We start from the raw sequence: 19,471 nt of genomic DNA on the forward strand, positions 1-19,471 counted from the left end.
GTTGCCAAGGGCTGCAGGATGAGGACATGGGGAGATGCTGGCCAAGTGGTATAAACTTCCAGTCATAAAATGAATAAGTTCTGGGGATCTAATGTACAAAATGGTGACCATAATGATATTGTGTTATATACTTGAAAGTTGTTAATAGAGTAAATCTTAAATATTCTTGCCACAGATACACAAAAGCGATTATAAGAAATGATGGAGGATTTTTTAAAATATATATTAATTTTAATTAAAAAATTAAACTATAGAAAAGTTGCAAGAACAAACAATGAATGCTATAATACCCTTTGCCTAGATTAATCAATTTAACAGTTTGCCACATTTGCTCTATCTATTTTTGCTAAACCATTTGAGAGCATGTTGCATATATCAAAACTTTTATCCCTAAATACTTAAGTGTATATCTCTTCCAAATTTTGTTTATTTTATTGGAGTATAGTTGCTTTACACTGCTATGTCAGTTTCTGCTGTACAGCAAAGTGAATCAGTCACATGTATACATATATCCCCTCTTTTTTGGACATCCTTCCCATTTAGGTCACCACAGAGCATTGAGTAGAGTTCCCTGTGCTATACAGTCAGTTCTCATTAGTTATCTATTTTATATATAATAATGTCTCTATAATTTTAAAATGTTTCATTATTGTTCAGTTCAAATGCATGATTAGGTTTTAATCTACCACGGACACATCTTTTCAAATGTCTTTGAATTGATCTACCTCTACCTCTATACAAGCTTTTTTTTAAAGCTTATTTAGAATTTCTGAACACTTTCAGGTATGATTTTAGGTTTTTCATACTTTTAAAATAGTATTATAACTTTCATTGGGGACTGAACCGTAATATCTGGGATTTCCTGAGCAGCCCTATCTCTAGTCATTCACTTGGTGACTTGTGAAACCGTGTCAGACTCCACTGTGATGGCTGTAACAGCAGAATGGCCTCCAGGGGTCTGTTGAAACATTTAAAGCCTAGGAATTCGAAATCAAAGGAGAAATCCACCATGTTATTGCTGAGCTAAATTGTGGGTAGAAATAACATCTTCCATAATTGAACTATATATGTTCCATTTCTAATTTTTTAAAAAAAAACCAAATGGTGAAAAAAAAAAAAAAACTACTACAAAAAGAAAATTCCCCTTGTTTGCTTTACACTTCAAAAACAATATCACTTTCATTACTGAGTCATGGAAACTTCCTGAGTCTTGCTTTTTAAGTAAAAAGACCAGTTGCTGATCTGTTTTTTTTTTTTGCACCCTGCCATCTACATCTATAGCAAAACTGACAACTCAGAAATAGTCTTTGGTGAAACTGCAAAGTGGGTGAGGTTCTCCTGTGGCTTTCTTCTCCCTCTTCTCCTGATCTCCCAACTCCTGGAGCTCCCAGCTTCTCCCAGCCCTTCTGAGCCCATGGACCTGTAGGGTATTTTACTCCCCAAGGCTACTTTTCCTCAAAGTATCCACTTTTCCTTCCTTTTCTGACAATCTCGACCCCCATCTTTTAACTGCTCCCAACCTCAGCCAGCTGCTGCAGTCAGCCCTTTCATTTATTTCTAGTTCACTTCTTATCACATTCCCCAGCTTCTGATCCCAATGTTTTCCTGCCTTCCAGCCTCTACCACACCCTCACTTTGCTATCTATGGAGGCAGATCACTGACCTCTGCCATTCACAATGTGTTCTATGTAAATGGGGTCCCCTGGAGTCATGCCCAGTGAACACATTGTGTATAAAGCCCGGAGGTATGGAAAGTCACTGTCCTAGATGCAGCCTTACAAAGGGAAAGTCCATAACTGAACTCCAGTCCTCAAGTTTCATCTTTGTCTTCATTTCTGGTTCCTCCTTGGCAGCACCCAAAATGGATTTAGGAAGACGTGGGTTTGGGGGGTGACACTGCCACTTCCTAACTGTACAACCCTTGGAAAGTTACTTAAGTCTTTTAAGTATTCATTGTTGTTGGGTTTTTTTTCTAATTTATTTATTGACATAATGTTGTGTTAATTTCTGCTGTACAGCAAAGTAATCAGTTTTACATATCTTTTTCATACTCTTTCATTATGGTTTATCACAGGATATTAATATAGTTCTCTGTGCTATACAGTAGGGCCTTGCTGTTTGTCTATTCTCTATCTAATAGCTTGTATCTGCGGATCCCAAACTCCCAACCCATCCCTCCCCCATGCCCCTCCCTCTTAGCAATCTCAAGTCTGTTCTCTATGTCTGTGAATCAGTTTCTATTTCACAGATAGGTTTATTTGTGTCATAATTTCCGTTCAGTTCAGTCGCTCAGTCATGTCTGACTCTTTGCAACTTCATGGACTGCAGCATGCCAGGCTTCCCTGTCCGTCACCAACTCTCTGAGCTTGCTCAAACTCATGTCCATCGAGTCAGTGATGCCATCCAACCATCTCATCCTCTGTCATCCCCTTCTCCTGCCTTCAGTCTTTCCCAGCATCATTCTTTTCCAGTGAGTCAGTTCTTCACATCAGGTGGCCAAAGTACTGGAGCTTCAGCTTCAGCATCAGTCCTTCCAATGAATATTCAGGACTGATTTCCTTCAGGATAGACTGGTTTGATCTCCTTGAAGTCCAAGAGTCTTCTCCAACACCACAGTTCAAAAATATCAATTCTTCAGCACTCAGCCTTCTTTATGGTCCAACTCTTACATCCATACACGACTACTGGAAAAACCATAGCCTTGAATAGATGGACCTTTGTCAGCAAAGTAATGTCTCTGCTTTTTAACATGCTGTCTAGGTTACTCATAGCTTTTCTTCCAAGGAGCAAGCGTCTTTTAATTTCATGGCTGCCATCACCATCTGCGTGATTTTGGAGCCCAAAAAAATAAAGTCTGTCACTGTTTCCATTGTTTCTCCATCTATTTGCCACGAAGTGATGGGACCGGATGCCATGATCTTAGTTTTCTGAATGTTGAGTTTTAAGCCAGCTTTTTCACTCTCCTCTTTTGCTTTCATCAAGAGATTCTTTGGTTTCTCTTTGCTTTCTGCCATAACAGTGATTCCACATATAAGTAATATCATATGGTATTTGTCTTTCTTTTTCCGACTTACCTAAGTATTCATTTTTTGATTAGAGAAATGAGATAAAAATAACACCTCTGTTTTATCATGTGAACTAAATGAGATAATGTATGTCTGAGCACTGAACTGGGAGCATGCTCAATAAAAATCCTTTGTTGATGTAAGTCTTAAGGGTCATACCAAAGTTCCACCTGTAAAGTCCACAGAATCCCTCTGCAAACCGTTTAGAAAGTATCTTTATACTCTCCTTAGTTCTCCAGACTAATTCTAATTTTTCTCCATACTTCTTTGAACACATTTTATTGTATTGATAATTGAAATTCAATTAAAGCAATCCTTGATCCTTTAAATGATCAACTTATTAACACAGACAGTCTAGCTCAAAGATTCTGTCTCCACTCTCAACTGAGCTTTTGTATCTCTTATCCTGTCCTCTATTAATCCTGTATTCTTTATCCATAATAATAATAATAATTACCACTTACTAAATGTGTCTCGTGTCAGATACCTTATTACGTTGCCCAGTTAATCTCCACAATAGGTTGACGTTATTATTCCCTCAGCTGAGGAAACTGAGTTTTTAAATACACCAGCCAAGATTTCAAAACTTGTAAAATTGAAGCCAGGGATGCCTTTTCTAAAACCTATTCCTACCCTTTGCCCCTGGCAACCACTGACCTACTTGTTGTCTCCATCTGTAGAGTCTTTGTGCATGATACTGTGGATTTGCCTATTCTGGACATTTCATATTAAGAAAATCAAACAATCTGTTACCTTTCGTCACTGGCCTCTTTCACTTAGTATCATATTTTTAAGGCCCAGCCTTGTTGTAGTATATATCAGTACTTCACATTTCTTGTATGGCTGTATTTTCCAGGCAAGAATTCTGGAGTGGGTGGCCATTCCCTTCTGCAGGGCATCTTCTCAATCCAAGGATCAAACCTGGGTCTCCCACATTGCAGGAAGATTCTTTACTGTCTGAGCCACCAGCGAAGGCAATAGATATACTATCATTTGTTTATCCAATTATCAGATGGTGGACATTTGAGTTGTTTCCATTTCGCCTATTACGAGTAATTCTACTGTGAACATTCATGTAAAAAGCTTTCATGTGAAGTTATGTTTTCAGTCCTCTTATTAGAAGTGGAATTGCTGGGTGATCATCTATGAAGTGTAAGTTTATGAAACCACAAGCCTTTTTCCTAAAGTGCTATATTATTTTGCATAATATATGAGGGTTCCTATTTCCTCACATTCTTGTCAACACTTGTTATTGTCCATCTTTTTCATTATAGCCATCTTATACATTCCAAATTTAATATAACATTTAAAATATTAATTTGCTTTTCTGCACTAGCTGGGGCTTCCCAGATGGCTCGGAGGTAAAGAATTCACCTGCAATGCAGGAGATGGGGGCTCGATCCCTGGGTCAGGAAGATCTGCTGGAGAAGGGAATGGCAACCCACTATAGTATTCTATGGGGTCGCACAGAGTCGGACACGACTGAAGCGACTTAGCAGTAGCAGTAGCATAGTATTCTTGCGTAGAGAATCTCATGGACAGAGAACTCTGGCGGGCTACAGTCCATGGGGTTGTGAAGAGTCAGACAGGACTAAAGCAACTTAGCACTTCAGTGTGTGTGTGTGTTTGGCTGGGTTTGTTTTTAAATGAAGAGATTTAGTTACAAAAGTAATAGAAGTAGACACCAGTGCTCTCTGAACCACACACTATCAGCCCACTTGACTTCAGGGAAACTGCATTGACCAGTTCCAGGTACATATTTCCTGTGTGTGCCTTGAGTACTGAAGCCTTGCAGGGTCTGTTTTGAGCCTTGGGGATTTTTCCACAGCCACAGAAGGTTGCTGAGTCAGATCCTAGAGCCCAGAGTTGCCAGGGATGGAGAGAGTAAGAAGGTGGAACTTTCAGTCATAGGGCTGGAAGTTAATGGACAGTCTCCAGCCTCCTGTGCCCTGTGCAATTCCAGGGCATTCTACTCCATCCTTAGAAACACCCGGCAGTAGTGAGCCACAGTTGCTCACAGCAGAAACCCACTTCTAATAAGCACATAACTGGTGTTTCTTCTTTCCCAACTCCCACACTTCTGCTTCCTGGGATCACTTTGCAAATAAGCTTCCTGCTCACAAGTCCTCATCCCAGTCTCTGGTTTCATAGAAACTCAAATTAAGCAAAATTATGTAAATGAAAATGTCGAAAAGTCAGCATTAACTGGCTGGAAGGTTAGAAACTCTTTGCTTTGAAGAATCCCTTGTGTTTTTCCGCTCTGGACTTAAGGTTTTATTTTTTTTTCACACACAAAAATTGTATTTAAGAAGTAATAATATTCAAGAAAATTAGAGATACCAAGGGAACATTTCATGGAAAGATGGGCTTGATAAAGGACAGAAATGGTATGGACCTAACAGAAGCAGAAGATATTACAAAGAGGTGGCAAGAATACACAGAAGAACTTTACAAAAAAGATCTTCATGAATCAGATAATCACGATGGTGTGATCACTCACCTAGAGTCAGACATCCTGGAATGTGAAGTCAAGTGGGCCTTAGAAAGCATCACTACGAACAAAGCTAGTGGAGGTGATGGAATTCCAGTTGAGCTATTTCAAATCCTGAAAGATGATGCTGTGAAAGTGCTGCACTCAATATTCCAGTAAATTTGGAAAACTCAGCAGTGGCCACAGGACGGGAAAAGGTCAGTTTTCATTCCAATTCCAAAGAAAGGCATTGCCAAAGAATGCTCAAACTACTGCACAATTACACTCATTTCACAGGCTAGTAAAGTAATGCTCAAAATTCTCCAAGCCAGACTTCAGCAATAGGTGAACCGTGAACTTCCAGACATTCAAGCTGATTTTAGAAGAGGCAGAGGAACCAGAGATCAAATTGCCAACATCTGCTGGATCATTGGAAAAGCAAGAGAGTTCCAGAAAAACATCTATTTCTGCTTTATTGACTATGCCAAAGCCTTTGACTGTGTGGATCACAATAAACTGTGGAAAATTCTGAAAGAGATGGGAATACCAGACCATCTGACCTGCCTCTTGAGAAACCTGTATGCAGGTCAGGAAGCAACAGTTAGAACTGGACATGGAACAACAGACTGGTTCCAAATAAGAAAAGGAGTACATCAAGGGTGTATATTGTCACCCTTTTTATTTAACTTATATGCAGAGTACATCATGAGAAACGCTGGGCTGGAAGAAACACAAGCTGTAATCAAGATTGCCAGGAGAAATATCAATAACCTCAGATATGCAGATGACACCACCCTTATGGTAGAAAGTGAAGAGGAACTAAAAAACCTCTTGATGAAAGTCAAAGAGGAGAGTGAAAAAGTTGGCTTAAAGCTCAACATTCAGAAAAGTGACATCATGGCATCTGGTCCCATCACTTCATGGGAAATAGATGGGAAAACAGTGGAAACAGTGTCAGACTTTATTTTCTGGGCTCCAAAATCACTGCAGATGGTGATTGCAGCCGTGAAGTTAAAAGATACTTACTCCTTGGAAGGAAAGTTATGACCAACCTAGATAGCATATTAAAAAGCAGAGACATTACTTTGCCAACAAAGGTCTGTCTAGTCAAGGTTATGGTTTTTCCAGTAGTCATGTATGGATGTGAGAGTTGGACTATAAAGAAAGCTGAGCACAGAAGAATTGATGCTTTTCAACTGTGGTGTTGGAGAAGACTCTTGAGAGTCCCTTGGACTGCAAAGAAATCCAACCAGTCTATCCTAAAGGAGATCAGTCCTGGTTGTTCATTGGAAGGACTGATGTTGAAGCTGAAACTCCAATACTTTGGCCACCTCATGCGAAGAGTTGACTCACTGGAAAAGACCCTGATGCTGGGAAGGATTGGGGGCAGGAGTAGAAGGGAACGACAGAGGATGAGATGGCTGGATGGCATCACCGACTCGGTGGACATGAGTTTGGGTAGACTCCGGGAGTTGGTGACGGACAGGGAGGCCTGGCGTGCTGCGATTCATGGGTTCGCAAAGAGTCAGACACAACTGAGTGACTGAACTGAACTGAACTGAGCTGAATAAGTTATTGTTTGAAGTTCAAAGATAGTCTGCTTTATTTTTTTAAAAATTTTATTGGATTGTAGTTGCTTTACAATATTGTGTTAGTTTCTACAGCGAAGTGAATCAGCTATACATACACACATAGCCTCTCTTTTTGGACATCCGTCCCATTTAGGTCACCACATAGCATTAGGTAGAGCTCCCTGTGCTATACAGTGGGTTCTCATTAGTTATCTATTTTATACATACTATCAATATATGTATATGTCAATCCCAATCTTCCAATTCATTCCAGTCCCCCCACACACACCGCATTGGTATCCATACGTTCATTCTCTACATCTGTGTCTTTATTTCTAATTGTAAATAAGATCATCTATACCAATTTTTTTCAGATTCCACATATATTGTGTCAATATACAAGATTTGTTTTTCTCTTTCTGACTTACTTCACTTTATATGATTGTCTCTAGGTCCATCCATGAAAGACAATCTGCTTCAACTATCAGGGTTTTCCCACCAAGATAACATCAATGTGACCAAAAAGCAAAGATGACTGGAATTTTAACTAACCTGCCTAATCTTACTGTGTCTAAATGTCTGTGGTGTTAGATTTGTTCAAAACACTTCCCAAAATAGGATTATTACTTCCACATTCATGATCAAGTTGCACAGAGTACATGGGTGAGCCGGCAAGTTGTTCACATGGAGGACTTTTGGGGACTGGGAAGCGGGGCAGTGCCCGTCCTTACATCATAGCTTCCTTCAGTGCTTGTTACAGCCTCGTCACTGCCTGCCCTTGCTTTGACCTGTGCTATTCCAGTTTGATTTGCTGGCCATGAGCATTTCACAGCTCCCTTGCCTATGTTATCTTAAGTCTGCACTCTTCCCCCTTAACCCAGACTTGGCAGCTCTGTTCCACCATTTCTCTACACGTGCTTCTTGTCCCTTGATACTCCATTCTGTCCAAAGTGCTATCTCTGCTAAGTTGAGAAATGGTGAGACTCTCAGAGACAGGATAGAACAGTGGCATGGACTTAGAGGCCCTGGACACCAGGTCCAGCTCTTCCCTTCCTAGCCCCGAGACACTGGACAACACAGAATCTCTATGTGAATATTATTTCCTTGTTTTTATTAAGATAATTTTAGAGTGATTTTAGGCTCATATGAAAATTGAGGGAAAAGTATATAGATTTCCTGTATACCATCTACCCCTACACATAACTTCTCCCATTAGCAATATCCCCCATCAGAGTGGGCTTCCCTGGTGGCTCAGATGGTGAAGAATCTGCCTGCAATGCAAGAGACTGGGTTTGTTCTCTGGGTTGGAAAGATCCCCTGGAGAAGGGAATTTATTACATTTGATGAATGTCCATTGACACATCACACATCATAATCACTCAAAGTCCGTAGTTAACATTACAATTCATTCCTGGTGTTGTCCATTCTTTGTATTTGGACAAATATGTAATAACATATCCATCATTATGATATCATGCAGAGTAGTTTCACTGCCCTAGTATTTCCTCATCCTAAATGTGGCAGTAACATGATTGATTCGAATCCTCTAAGGGTTTGAGAAGATAAAAACTGCTTAAGAAACAATAAGGCAAGAAAGTTCAGTGTATTGTTTTGAGAGTGAAAAATTAGAATTGGACATAATCTAAAAATCTTAACACAGAAGCCCAGTTAAATAAATTATGATGTAATCAACCAGATATTTGCAATAATTAAAAATTATACTGTATAATAGTTAAAGGTGTGGGAAAATTAAGTGAAAACAATTACAATGTGTACAAGTTACCAGGGGCTGGGAAGGGAGGAATGGGGAGTCACTGTTTAATGGGTACAGGGTTTCTGTTTGAGATGATGAAAAGTTCTGGAAGTGGACAGTAGTGATGGCTACACAGCATTGTGAATGTACTTAATGCCACTGAACTGTGTACTTTGAAGTGATGAAAATGGTAAATTTTGTGTCATGAATATTTTACCACAATAAAAAAAAATTATAAGGTAGCTAAAATGTTGCAGGAAGTTCTTCAAAATGCAAAAACAATTCTCATGTGAAGCCATGGTGGTTTCTTACAGTTTGCTACTGTTATGATTATGAGGAACATATAATTGGATGTTTATTAAATTATTAACTAAAATTTTAAGCACAAAGAAAAGTGTTTGGTTTAAAAATATATATGTACAGGATGGCCCTCTTCTTTAAATCTATCTTTATCTATGTCTATATATATCTATATATCTATGTCTATCTACATATATACACACAACATGCATATGTACTTTTCTCCGTTTTCTGGGATGAATATATATTACTCCTACACCAAACTACCAGGCTTCCCTGGTAGTTCAGCTGGTAAAGAATCAGCCTGCAATGAGGGAGACCTGGGTTCAATCCCTGGTTTGGGAATATCCCCTGGAGAAGGAAACGGCGACTCACTCGAGTATTCTGGCCTGGAGAATTCCATGACCAGTCCATGGGGTCACAAAGAGTCAGACCCGAATGAGCGACTTTCACTTTCACACCAAACTTTATTTATATAAAAAAGGTATGAAGTAGTACATCAGTATAAACCATAAGGAACTTCTATGATTAATAAAAGAAGCTTTAGCCTATCATAGTGTAGAATATACAATAATTTCCAACAGTTTTAAGACAGCGGTTGACTTTAATCTGCAGGCAGAGAAAACTGTATATCCAAAGATTGAAAAGTGACCAGGCAGCACATTTGAAGCATTTGTAATGACATTGTGTTTGGAGCATTAAGTCTGTGGGTGGGTGGTGCTGAGAGCAAAGGGCTGTAATGAGTCTGGAGAGGTTGGCAGGTAACAAAGGGACAGCTGACCAAGTTAGAGTTTGGACTTTATTCTAAGGATAACAACAAACCATTGATGGGTTAGATTTGCATATTGGAAAGATTAGGGTGATTGCCTCCTGTCGAATGGACTAGAGAGCTGTAAGACTGGAGGCAGAGAGGTTCATTATGAGGCTGTTGCAGTCACACGGGCTTGTGGACAGTGAGTATTAAGTGTGTGGGACTGAGACACATCTAGAGAATAGAGCTCTTGTAGCGCTTGGTATCAATTGGAGACCCAGAGTGAGATTGAGGACTATCTAGGATGTCTCCTGATTTCAGCCTTGGGCAATCAAAATGGGCTAGTGTCACTCATGGAGATAGAAAGCAAGTAGGAGCTTGTGTGAGACCCAGGTAAATACAGGGACCAGGATTTAGAGACACATCAACCTGGATGGTTTTCCTGCAGCAAATCACAGGATCTTTGGTGCAAGTGAGAGGAAGGTAACAGTTTAAATCTTCCAAAGCCATAGATTTGCAAAGAATTGTGAATAAAGGACAGGGGGTGGGGCGAAGAAAATGAAGAGTCAAATAAAAATTAACCATAGAGGGACTTCCCTTGGTTGTCCAGTGACTTGGGACTCCAGTCACTTGGGACTCCAAGCTCCCAAGGCCGGGGGCCCAGGTTCGATCCATAGTCAGGGAACTAGATCCCACATGCCACAACTAAGAGTTTGCATGCTGCAACTAAGATCCAGTACAGCCTAATAAATAAAAGAATTAAACGTAGAATGATGTACCAGTTGTCAAAGCTATATATTAAAAAAAGTGAGGGAGGAAATGATGCAAAGAGAAAATGAAAGTATCTAGAGATTGAAAGTACTAAGGTATACAGCCAGCTAATCCATGTGCTCCATGGTTCAATTTTTAAAGGGACTTTGTTTTCATTTTTGTTATTTTTTAAAATTCACCAAGTGTCTTGATTCAACTGTGCCATAATTTTATCATGAAACCTTGACCAGAACACTGAAGATAAGAGAAGCCATTTGAAATCAAATTTCTTGTCCCAATCTAAACAAAGACAGCTGTATAATCATTCATTTCTCAGACTTAGGACCAAAGTTAATCAGTAAATATATCTTCCTTTTCCAGACTCAAAGACCAGTACTGCTTTGTACAAGTAGCCTGTGGACTGGGTATTAGATAATATTGGAGATTTCTAAATATTCTTGTATGTGTAATGGTAAATTATGCAGGTCAAGATTCTTAAATTTAGGAGATGCCTGCTAAAGTATATGGAGGTAAACTGCCAGCATGAAAGTTATTTTCAAATTTTTTTAAAAAAAAATTGTATAATAAAGCAAATACAGCAAAATGCTAACTGTTTGATCTAAGTGATTCTAAATGGGGAGTGAGGTGGGGGAAAATGATTTTGCTTCCTAGGAAATATCTGGCAGTGTTTAGAGACATTTCTGGCTGTCACAAGTTAGGAGTGGTGTTGCTACTGGCATGTAGTAAGTAGAAGCCAAAAATTCTGCTAAACACCTACAGTGCACAGGAGAGTCCCTGACAACAGACAATAATCTGTATGCAAATGTCCTAGTCTTGAGGCTTCGAGACCTTTTTCTGCGTAGTAGATATATGGATGATCATGGTGCTAGTACTAGTCTTTCAAATGTCCAAAATATTTTAAACTTTTATTTAAAGCAGTTTGAAATGAAAATTAAAATATAAGCTAAAAGGAAAATCAATCTTTTCTAAGTAGCCAGCAATAAATTATTTTTGATGATGGCAGAGCCTTGTTTTGAGTGTGGTGGTGCTCTTGGAAACCATGACTTTTAGGTAGATGGCTGGGAATCATTCTTTACCTTTCTTCAGTTAATCAAAATAGATTGATATTGCTGATATTTAAAAAAAAAAACACACTCACCAGTTCCAAGGTAGTCCTGGCATTAGACACCAACAGCCAGGTAAGAGATATATTTTTTTCTTTTTTTTTGGCTGATCTGGGTCTTCATTGCTGTTCAGGCTTTTTCTCTAGTTGCAGGGAGTGGCAGCCTCTCTGTAATTGCAGTGCGCAGGCTTACTGCAGTGACTTCTCTTGTTGCAGAGCATGGGCTCTAGGGCACTCAGACTTCAGTAGCTGTGGGACAGGGGCTTAGTTGCTCTGCGATGTGTGAAGTCTTCCTGGACCAGGGATCAAACCTGCATCTCCTGCATTGACAGGCAGACTCTTTCTCACTGAGCCACCTGGGCAGCCCTTTTTTTTTTTCTTCCTTATGCACATATGAATGCATACACCAATAGGCTTGCAAGAAGTGGGTTCAACCAACACCTCCCTCCTCACCACCACCACCCCCCTCAACTTCTGGGAGAGGGCTCCTGGCTTTGGTCTTTATTTGGTATTTGAGTTTTTGTGCAAAATGTTTTAGGAGAGAAAGGAAGCAAAGAAGAGAAGAACAGACATTTCTATATCACTTAATATGACCCAGGCATCATGCTGGACACTTCTGGTATATACGTAATCCTATTTGGCTTGGAGTCAGCTGATACTCATGTAGGTTTTAATTGTGCCACACAATGACTAATTAGATTCATTCATTTAATCATTTATTTCTCCATTCAACAAACCTTTATTAGATACCAGCTGTGTTCCAGATACTATACGAGGTCCTAGGAATATAAAACTGAAGTATATTCCTTGATCTCAGAAAGCAGTGTGGGAAGGAGGCCAGAGTTGGAGTTTGAGACAGGACTGGAGGGTGGTCCAGGCATGTGGGACAGCATGAGGCATGGCCTAGAGGTTAAGAGAGATGGGGTGGGATGCCTTAGTTGTTATTGTTGTTCAGTTGCTAAATCGTGTCCAACTCTTTGAGACACCACGAACCGCAGCACGCCAGGCTTCCCTGTCCTTCACCATCTCCCGAAGTTTGCTCAAATTCATGTCCATTAAGTTGGTGATACTGTCCATCATGTTATATTCTCTGCTGCCCTCTTCTTCTCTTGCCCTTAATCTTTTCCAGCATCAAAGTCTTTTCCAATGAGTCGGCTCTTCGCATCAGGTGGCCAAAGTATTGGAGCTTCAGCTTCAGCATCAGTCCTTCCAATGAATATTCAGGGTTGATTTCCTTTAGGATAGACTGTTGGTCTCCTTGCAGTCCAAGGGAATCTCAAGAGTCTTCTCCAGCATCACAATTCAAAAGCATCACTTCTTTGGCACTCAGCCTTCTTTATGGTCCAAATCTCACATCTGTACATGACTACTGGAAAAATCATAGCTTTGACTAGACAGACCTTTGTCAGCAAAGTGATGTCTCTGCTTTTAAATACACTGTCTAGGTTTGTCATAGCTATTCTTCCAAGGAGCAAGCGTCCTTTAATTTCATGGCTGTATTCACTGTCTGCAATGATTTTGGAGCAATGTTATGTATATAAATTTAAATCACTGTATAATAGGCATAATTATTATATTCAACTCATTTAATTTGTCAATTATGCTTCAATTAAAGCTGAAAAAAGCAACTCATTTAGAGACAAAAATTTTGTCATTTTCCAGATAATGAAACCAAAGTCCACCAGGCAGAGATGGTACCAGCCAAAGTGTCCCAGACCTGACTCCTGCACACTCACCACTGCACCACCCTGCCCCTCCTTGCCATACCAGTTCAGAGGAAGTGTTTCCCAGGGTCATAAAATCCGTCCTCTCCGTCATCATCCCAACTTCCTCTTGGCCATCAAGTGAAGTAGATGACGAAGCTGACTGTCCTAGTTTGGAATCTTAGAGAATGACTCACTAAGAAGTTAGATATGTACCCTCACTGAGCAAAGGCAGCTGGTAAAGCTGGGGTCAGATGATCAGGCTCGTGAACTGACTGTTCTGCCCACTGGATCATACCTGAGGTCCAAGAACAGCCTCAGAAATGGCTCTGCCTGGGGGAAGCTAGGCCCTGGGGCTGACTCAGTCAGCAGTGTAAACCCAGAGAAGAACGCAGATGCTTCATTCTTGGGAACTTCTGTTATGGAAAGTAAAATCATTTGGGGAATTGGCATCTTTTACATCTTCCTGTTATGGCTACAAGGAGCTTTGCTTTTTTCACATTTGCATATCACTTTAGATTTGCTTTTGCTCATGGGCGGTATTTGTGCCCTGTTTTACAAATGAGACATTTAATAACTTACACAGGATGACACACGCAGCAGGTCTTTAGTTTCCAAATATTTATGTGAAATAAGTGTGATGTGTGTCAACTGTTTTCTCCAAACAATGGTGATTATATGTATACTATATGTGTGTATGTGTGTGGGCTTAGTGACTAAACAACAACAGTAAAGAAAGCATATACCATAATATGCATCATGTGATTCATCTGGCAGGAGAAAAAGAGAATGCCTGTGTACTAGATACAAAAATTCTGGGGAGATGCTAGCAGGCCTGACATTTCTAGGTGGGGCAGTTAGCAGAATTTGCTCCTTTCCTCTTTGAGGTTTTTTTTTTTTTTTTTTTTGGTTTGTATTTTTTGAATTTTTATAATAATAAAATATTACTTTGATAATCAGAGAGAAATTAATGTTATAAACAAAGGATTAAAAGCATCCAAGAAAGGTCAGACAGGTACATTTCAAGAGTATAGAGACAGGAAATTCCCTGGTGGCCCAGTGGTTAAGACTCCATGCTCCCCATGCAGGGAGTACTGGTTCGATTCCTGGCCGGGGAGCTATGATCCCCAAAGGCCACAGAGTGTGGCCAAATAAGTAAAGAGATGTTATTTTAATAAAATAAAAAGAGTATAGAGACAATTAATAGTAAAACTCATTTTTCTAAAGGGGAGGGAGTAAGAGAACTGTATCTATAGAAGCAGATATGACCATATCTATAGAAGTAGAAGGGCTTCTGTAGTGGCTCAGATGGTAAAGAATTGACCTGCAACACGGGAGACCTGGGTTGTGTCCCTGGGATGGGAAGATCCCCTGGAGAAGGAAATGGCACCACTCCAATATTCTTGCCTGGGAAATCCCTATGAACAGAGGAGCCTGGAGGGCTACAGTTCATGGGGTTGAAAAGAGTCGGACATGACTGAGTGATTAAGCATAACATAGAAGTAGATATTTGACCAGATCTGTGCTACAGGATGTTGAGAGCAGATGGCTAAATGGATACCTCAGAGCCAGTGCATGGTCCACAAAGCAAACATTTAGGGTGAACGAAGGAGTGGGAGCCTCCCTTTACTGGAGAAAGTCAGATCCCTTTACACTTCCCATTGCTACTAACAGCTAAAGGGTTAGGAAATATTAAACTACGCACCTGTGTGTTTACTTCCCTGGAGGCATGGAATATTCCTCTGGAACTGATGTTTTCTGAAGGAGGCTGATTCTTTACAATGAAATCTCTCATGGCTACTCCATTTCTTGTTTGTAGCTTGACGATGTAGCTGTTACTCAAACCTGGCAAAGAGCAGGAGAGGGGAACAAAAATAAGTAAATGGATAGTTGGATGGACCACCTTCATTTATAGTGCATCTCCTATTTTCTTGCCAGATCCTGATTTATGTGCTCTATGATTTCTGAATTTTGACATTGTAACATTATCTCTAATCTCAACAGGAAAGAATTACTATTCCATTTTGTCTGTCTGTCTGTATGCTCAGTCATGTCCAACTCTTTGTGACCCCCTGGACTGTAGCCTGCCAGGCCCCTCTGTCCAATTCTCCAGGCAAGAATACAAGAGCAGGTTTCCATTTCCTTCCCCAGAGGATCTTACCTCCCAGGAATCGAACCCACATCTCTTGCATCTTCTGCATTGGCAAGTGGATTCTTTACCACTGTGCTACTTGGGATTCCTATTATTCCATTTTAGAGGTGGTAAAACATGCTAAGACAGGTTGAGTTACCGAAGAGAGCAGGACTAGAATCTAGACCTACCTGACTTTAAGGCCTTTGCCCCTTTCCAAGGCCATTCCCTACTTCTCTGCACCCTAGCAGGGATGGCCCAGGCTTTCTCAGTGTACCTAGCAGACATCTGTAAAAAAAAAAAAAAGAACACAGATTAGGAGTCTGCTTCTGGGTGCATGCAGGCATGGACAACTATCTAAATGATCTCCAAATGACCCGTGGGTGACTTTCTCCATCCTAATGATTTTTTTCCTACACAACTATGGCATTCTTTGCCATAGTCACTTCATTTTGTTTTCCTTTTTAATATGTTGATCCTACTCAACTTATGGAGATAGAAATTCTCCTGCTTGAATAAGAAAAGATGGAACTTAGAATGAAGTCTGTTTTAGAGGCAGGTTTATGTAGAAGGTAAATGATAAGGCAGGTTTTCTGAAAAGTGAACCCAAAATGGCAGTGCCCTGCCTGTTGAACTTTATTTCCTTTTCTCGTTTCCTTTTTGTTTCATGTCCCATTTCACAAATGCTCATCTGTCCTCTGAAAGCTGACTAATGTTGGCGACATAGAGAACCTCATAGAACTTCCTCAGAACTCTTTTATAGGGGACCAACCGAATGTGGTTTTTGTCTAGCTCTCTGCTAGGCTCTTGTTAAGTAAACAACCCAACTTTGATAACAGAGAGTTTGTGGTTCAGGGTGGGGGTTGAGGCTGAAGGGAGCAGAGCAGGCCTGAGGGAAATTTGAAGTAGGAGGTTTCTCTTCAAAATGAAAATGAAGCCCTGCTTCAAAACAAGTTGTTCTCTGACCCAACAGTTGAGACCCATCCTCAAGCGCTCTGCACAGACCACTTGCTACCCTCTGCTCTTTGTACTTGCCCTGCCCTCTGCCCTTGACCTTGGGCTATAGATCTACAGAGAATGATGTCATAACAATTCACTTTCTTATCTCCTACAGGAAGGTCACTGAGAATAGGGCTTACTAAACCACACAAGAGAAATTCTTAGTTCTCTGTTCAGGAAGAGCTGCCCTATTACTAGTGACTGGTATGTTTTATCTTATGAATCATGTAGCTGGTTTACTTTCTTTGTATTTGCTGCAAGGAAACTTACAGCCAAATTTGGGATTCATTTCTAGTTGAGTGAGCTGGGCTTCATGTCATTTCTTGGAGCACCAATTTTACCTCTTTTTCATCTGGCTCTTCTTATGACTTCTTTTTGAATCCACTAGATCTCTTCATGCAAATGATGTTTTTTTAAAGAAATGTTTGCATTGCTTTGGTCTTTGGAAGCTACTTTAATTTATTCTGAAACAAGTAGAAACAACTCTGTATATTTGTTGCACCACAATTTTAGATATCTGCCCAACTTACAATGACACTCCTTCATTTTCTTGAAGAATTTCATGGACTATCACAGGAATGGTGATATCACAGGAATTGGTGTCCAGAAAACCAATTTGAACGATGTGTTCCTGCCTGCCTGGCCACCTTGATTAGAACAGAGGTAGCTACCTGATCCCAGCTGAGTTACACAGATTCTTTCCTCCAGAAATTTGAAATTGGGATTTGACAAATGCCATGATCCGCTAGACTAGGTACTCAAACACGTAATGTATCTACACATTGAGTCTCAATGCTGATTGTTCCATAGAGTCACTTGGAGCATCTTTAAGAAATACTGATTTCACCTCTGCTTATCAAGGAAGGTGAAGATACACTTAGTGTAATATCAATGATGTCTGCTCACAGACCTTTGGGATATATAGCCAAATAGATCTATTGATTGGATTTATTTACTGTCGTTTCTCTAAAGAGTTTGTGATTGGAGAATATGATACCATACTCTTAAATATCCCACCTCTCATTGAAAATTGTTTTATAGGGAGCATAGGAAACTGAAATACATTCTATGCACTTGCGTTCCAACCACGTTTGTGTGGACAGAATTTTGAATGAATTGAAGGAACTTACACTACATTACGGAGAAGGCAATGGCACCCCACTCCAGTACTCTTGCCTGGAAAATCCCATGGGGTCGCTAAGAGTCAGACATGACTGAACGACTTCACTTTCACTTTTCCGGTTCATGCACTGGAGAAGGAAATGGCAACCCACTCCAGTATTCTTGCCTGGAGAATCCCAGGGATGGCGGAGCCTGGTGGGCTGCCGTGTATGGGGTCGCACAGAGTCGGACACGACTGAAGCGATTTAGCAGCAACACTACATTAGACTTTATTTTCTGATTGCTTGACTAGGTTTTACTCCCCCAGATAGATTTATTTATTTCATATACATTTGTTGAACACATTCTGTGTTTGAGGCCCTCTGCTGGGTGCTATGGGAGAAGGTGAGGGAGGGGGAGAAGGTGGGTACCTAGATGGACCTGATCCTAAGGAGGCAGGTAACAAAGAATGTGGCAGAGGATCAAGGGTTATGTTCTCAGAACATAGCAATAGGAGGCCCTGGAAGCTTTCCCCAAGTAGCATTAGTGAGTTCTGCTTGCCTTATTTTATGTACAGTGTCTATTATTCTTTTCATTTGTGGAAATAATCAAGAGTTGGCTAAAGTGGCAGTCGAATTATGCCCATGAAGAGGCTCAATGCAGCCAGCCTTCAAGAACAGTCTCATTTGAATCTAGATAAAACTTATCAGATATTCTGCGTATTACAACTCCTATTTAGATTCCGTGCTCAGCACCAATTTTCTCAGCTGGCCTTGCTTGCCCTTTCTTTTTATTGTTTATCTACCTTTGAAAATAACAAAGAAATGAAGTGGGAAATGGAAAATTACTCTGTTGGAAAAACTCACCTTCCTAAATGTGAGTTTTCAATGCATTTAGAAATATTCTATAGAATTTCTGAGCACTCCCAGATACCTCCACCAGCTAACATAACTGACAAAGTCTCAGGTTGGAGAGAAAAAAATAACAGTATTATTTAACATTTATTGAGTGCTTATATGATAGACAATTCTGCTAAGAGCTTAGATTTGGTATCTTATTTCATACTCAGAACAACCTTTCAGTAATTCTTTCTTTCTGGGTTACAGAAGAGCAAACTAAAGGAATGTGCCCAAGGTCATGCAGGTCATTAGTGGAAAATAGATCAGAACCCAGGCCAGTCTGCTAGAATTGGAGGACTTTGTTTTTGATCATTACTGTATCTGTAGCCCTTCAAGTAGTGCTAGGCACTTGAGGGATTCAATAAATTTATGCTAAATGAATGAATGAATGAATGAGTATCTTACCCACAGAAGCAAATCTCTGGCGAGTAGTTAGAAAGAATCACACAGCTACTGGATGAGGGCCCTACTCCATGAATTCTGGCACAACGGTGTCCTCTTTCAGAATTTGAAAGTGGTGGAACAGAAGTAGTATCCCGTGACCCAGAAGAACTATCTGTGTGCTAATCTTGGCTCTCCTGTTGTGTGACCTCAGGTCCATCAGCCTCATGCCCTTCTGAGCTTCAGGTGTCTTTTCTGAAAAACGAGACCCCTAAGAATGTGTGTGTGCTAAGTCGCTCAGTTGTGTCCGACTCTTTGCAACCCCGTGGACTGTAGCCCGCCAGGCTCCTCTGTCCATGGGGATTCTCCAGGCAAGAATATTAGAGTGGATTGCCATGCCCTCCTCCAGGGGATCATCACAACCCAGGAATTGAACCCAGGTCTCCCGCATTGCAGGCAGATTCTTTACCGTCT

The 19,471-nt window shown here is 40.4% G+C and overlaps 1 long non-coding RNA gene across 4 annotated transcripts in view; it reads left to right on the forward strand.

Moving 5' to 3' along the window:
- LOC145538610 (uncharacterized) overlaps positions 1–19,471 on the forward strand; it is a 99,941-nt gene that overhangs the window by 14,472 nt on the left and 65,998 nt on the right. The window contains exon 3 of one of the 4 annotated variants that reach the window (XR_014077086.1): positions 13,446–14,237. The exons of the other annotated variants lie outside the window; for them this stretch is intronic. This is a non-coding gene — a long non-coding RNA (uncharacterized LOC145538610). Of the gene's footprint in view, positions 1–13,445; positions 14,238–19,471 lie in introns of those variants that run through there. 4 annotated transcript variants of the gene reach the window in all.

This window comes from Giraffa tippelskirchi, chromosome 2 (genome assembly GCF_054371585.1).
Source record: "Giraffa tippelskirchi isolate mGirTip1 chromosome 2, T2T-mGirTip1v1.2.pri, whole genome shotgun sequence".
Taxonomy (NCBI): domain Eukaryota; kingdom Metazoa; phylum Chordata; class Mammalia; order Artiodactyla; family Giraffidae; genus Giraffa; species Giraffa tippelskirchi.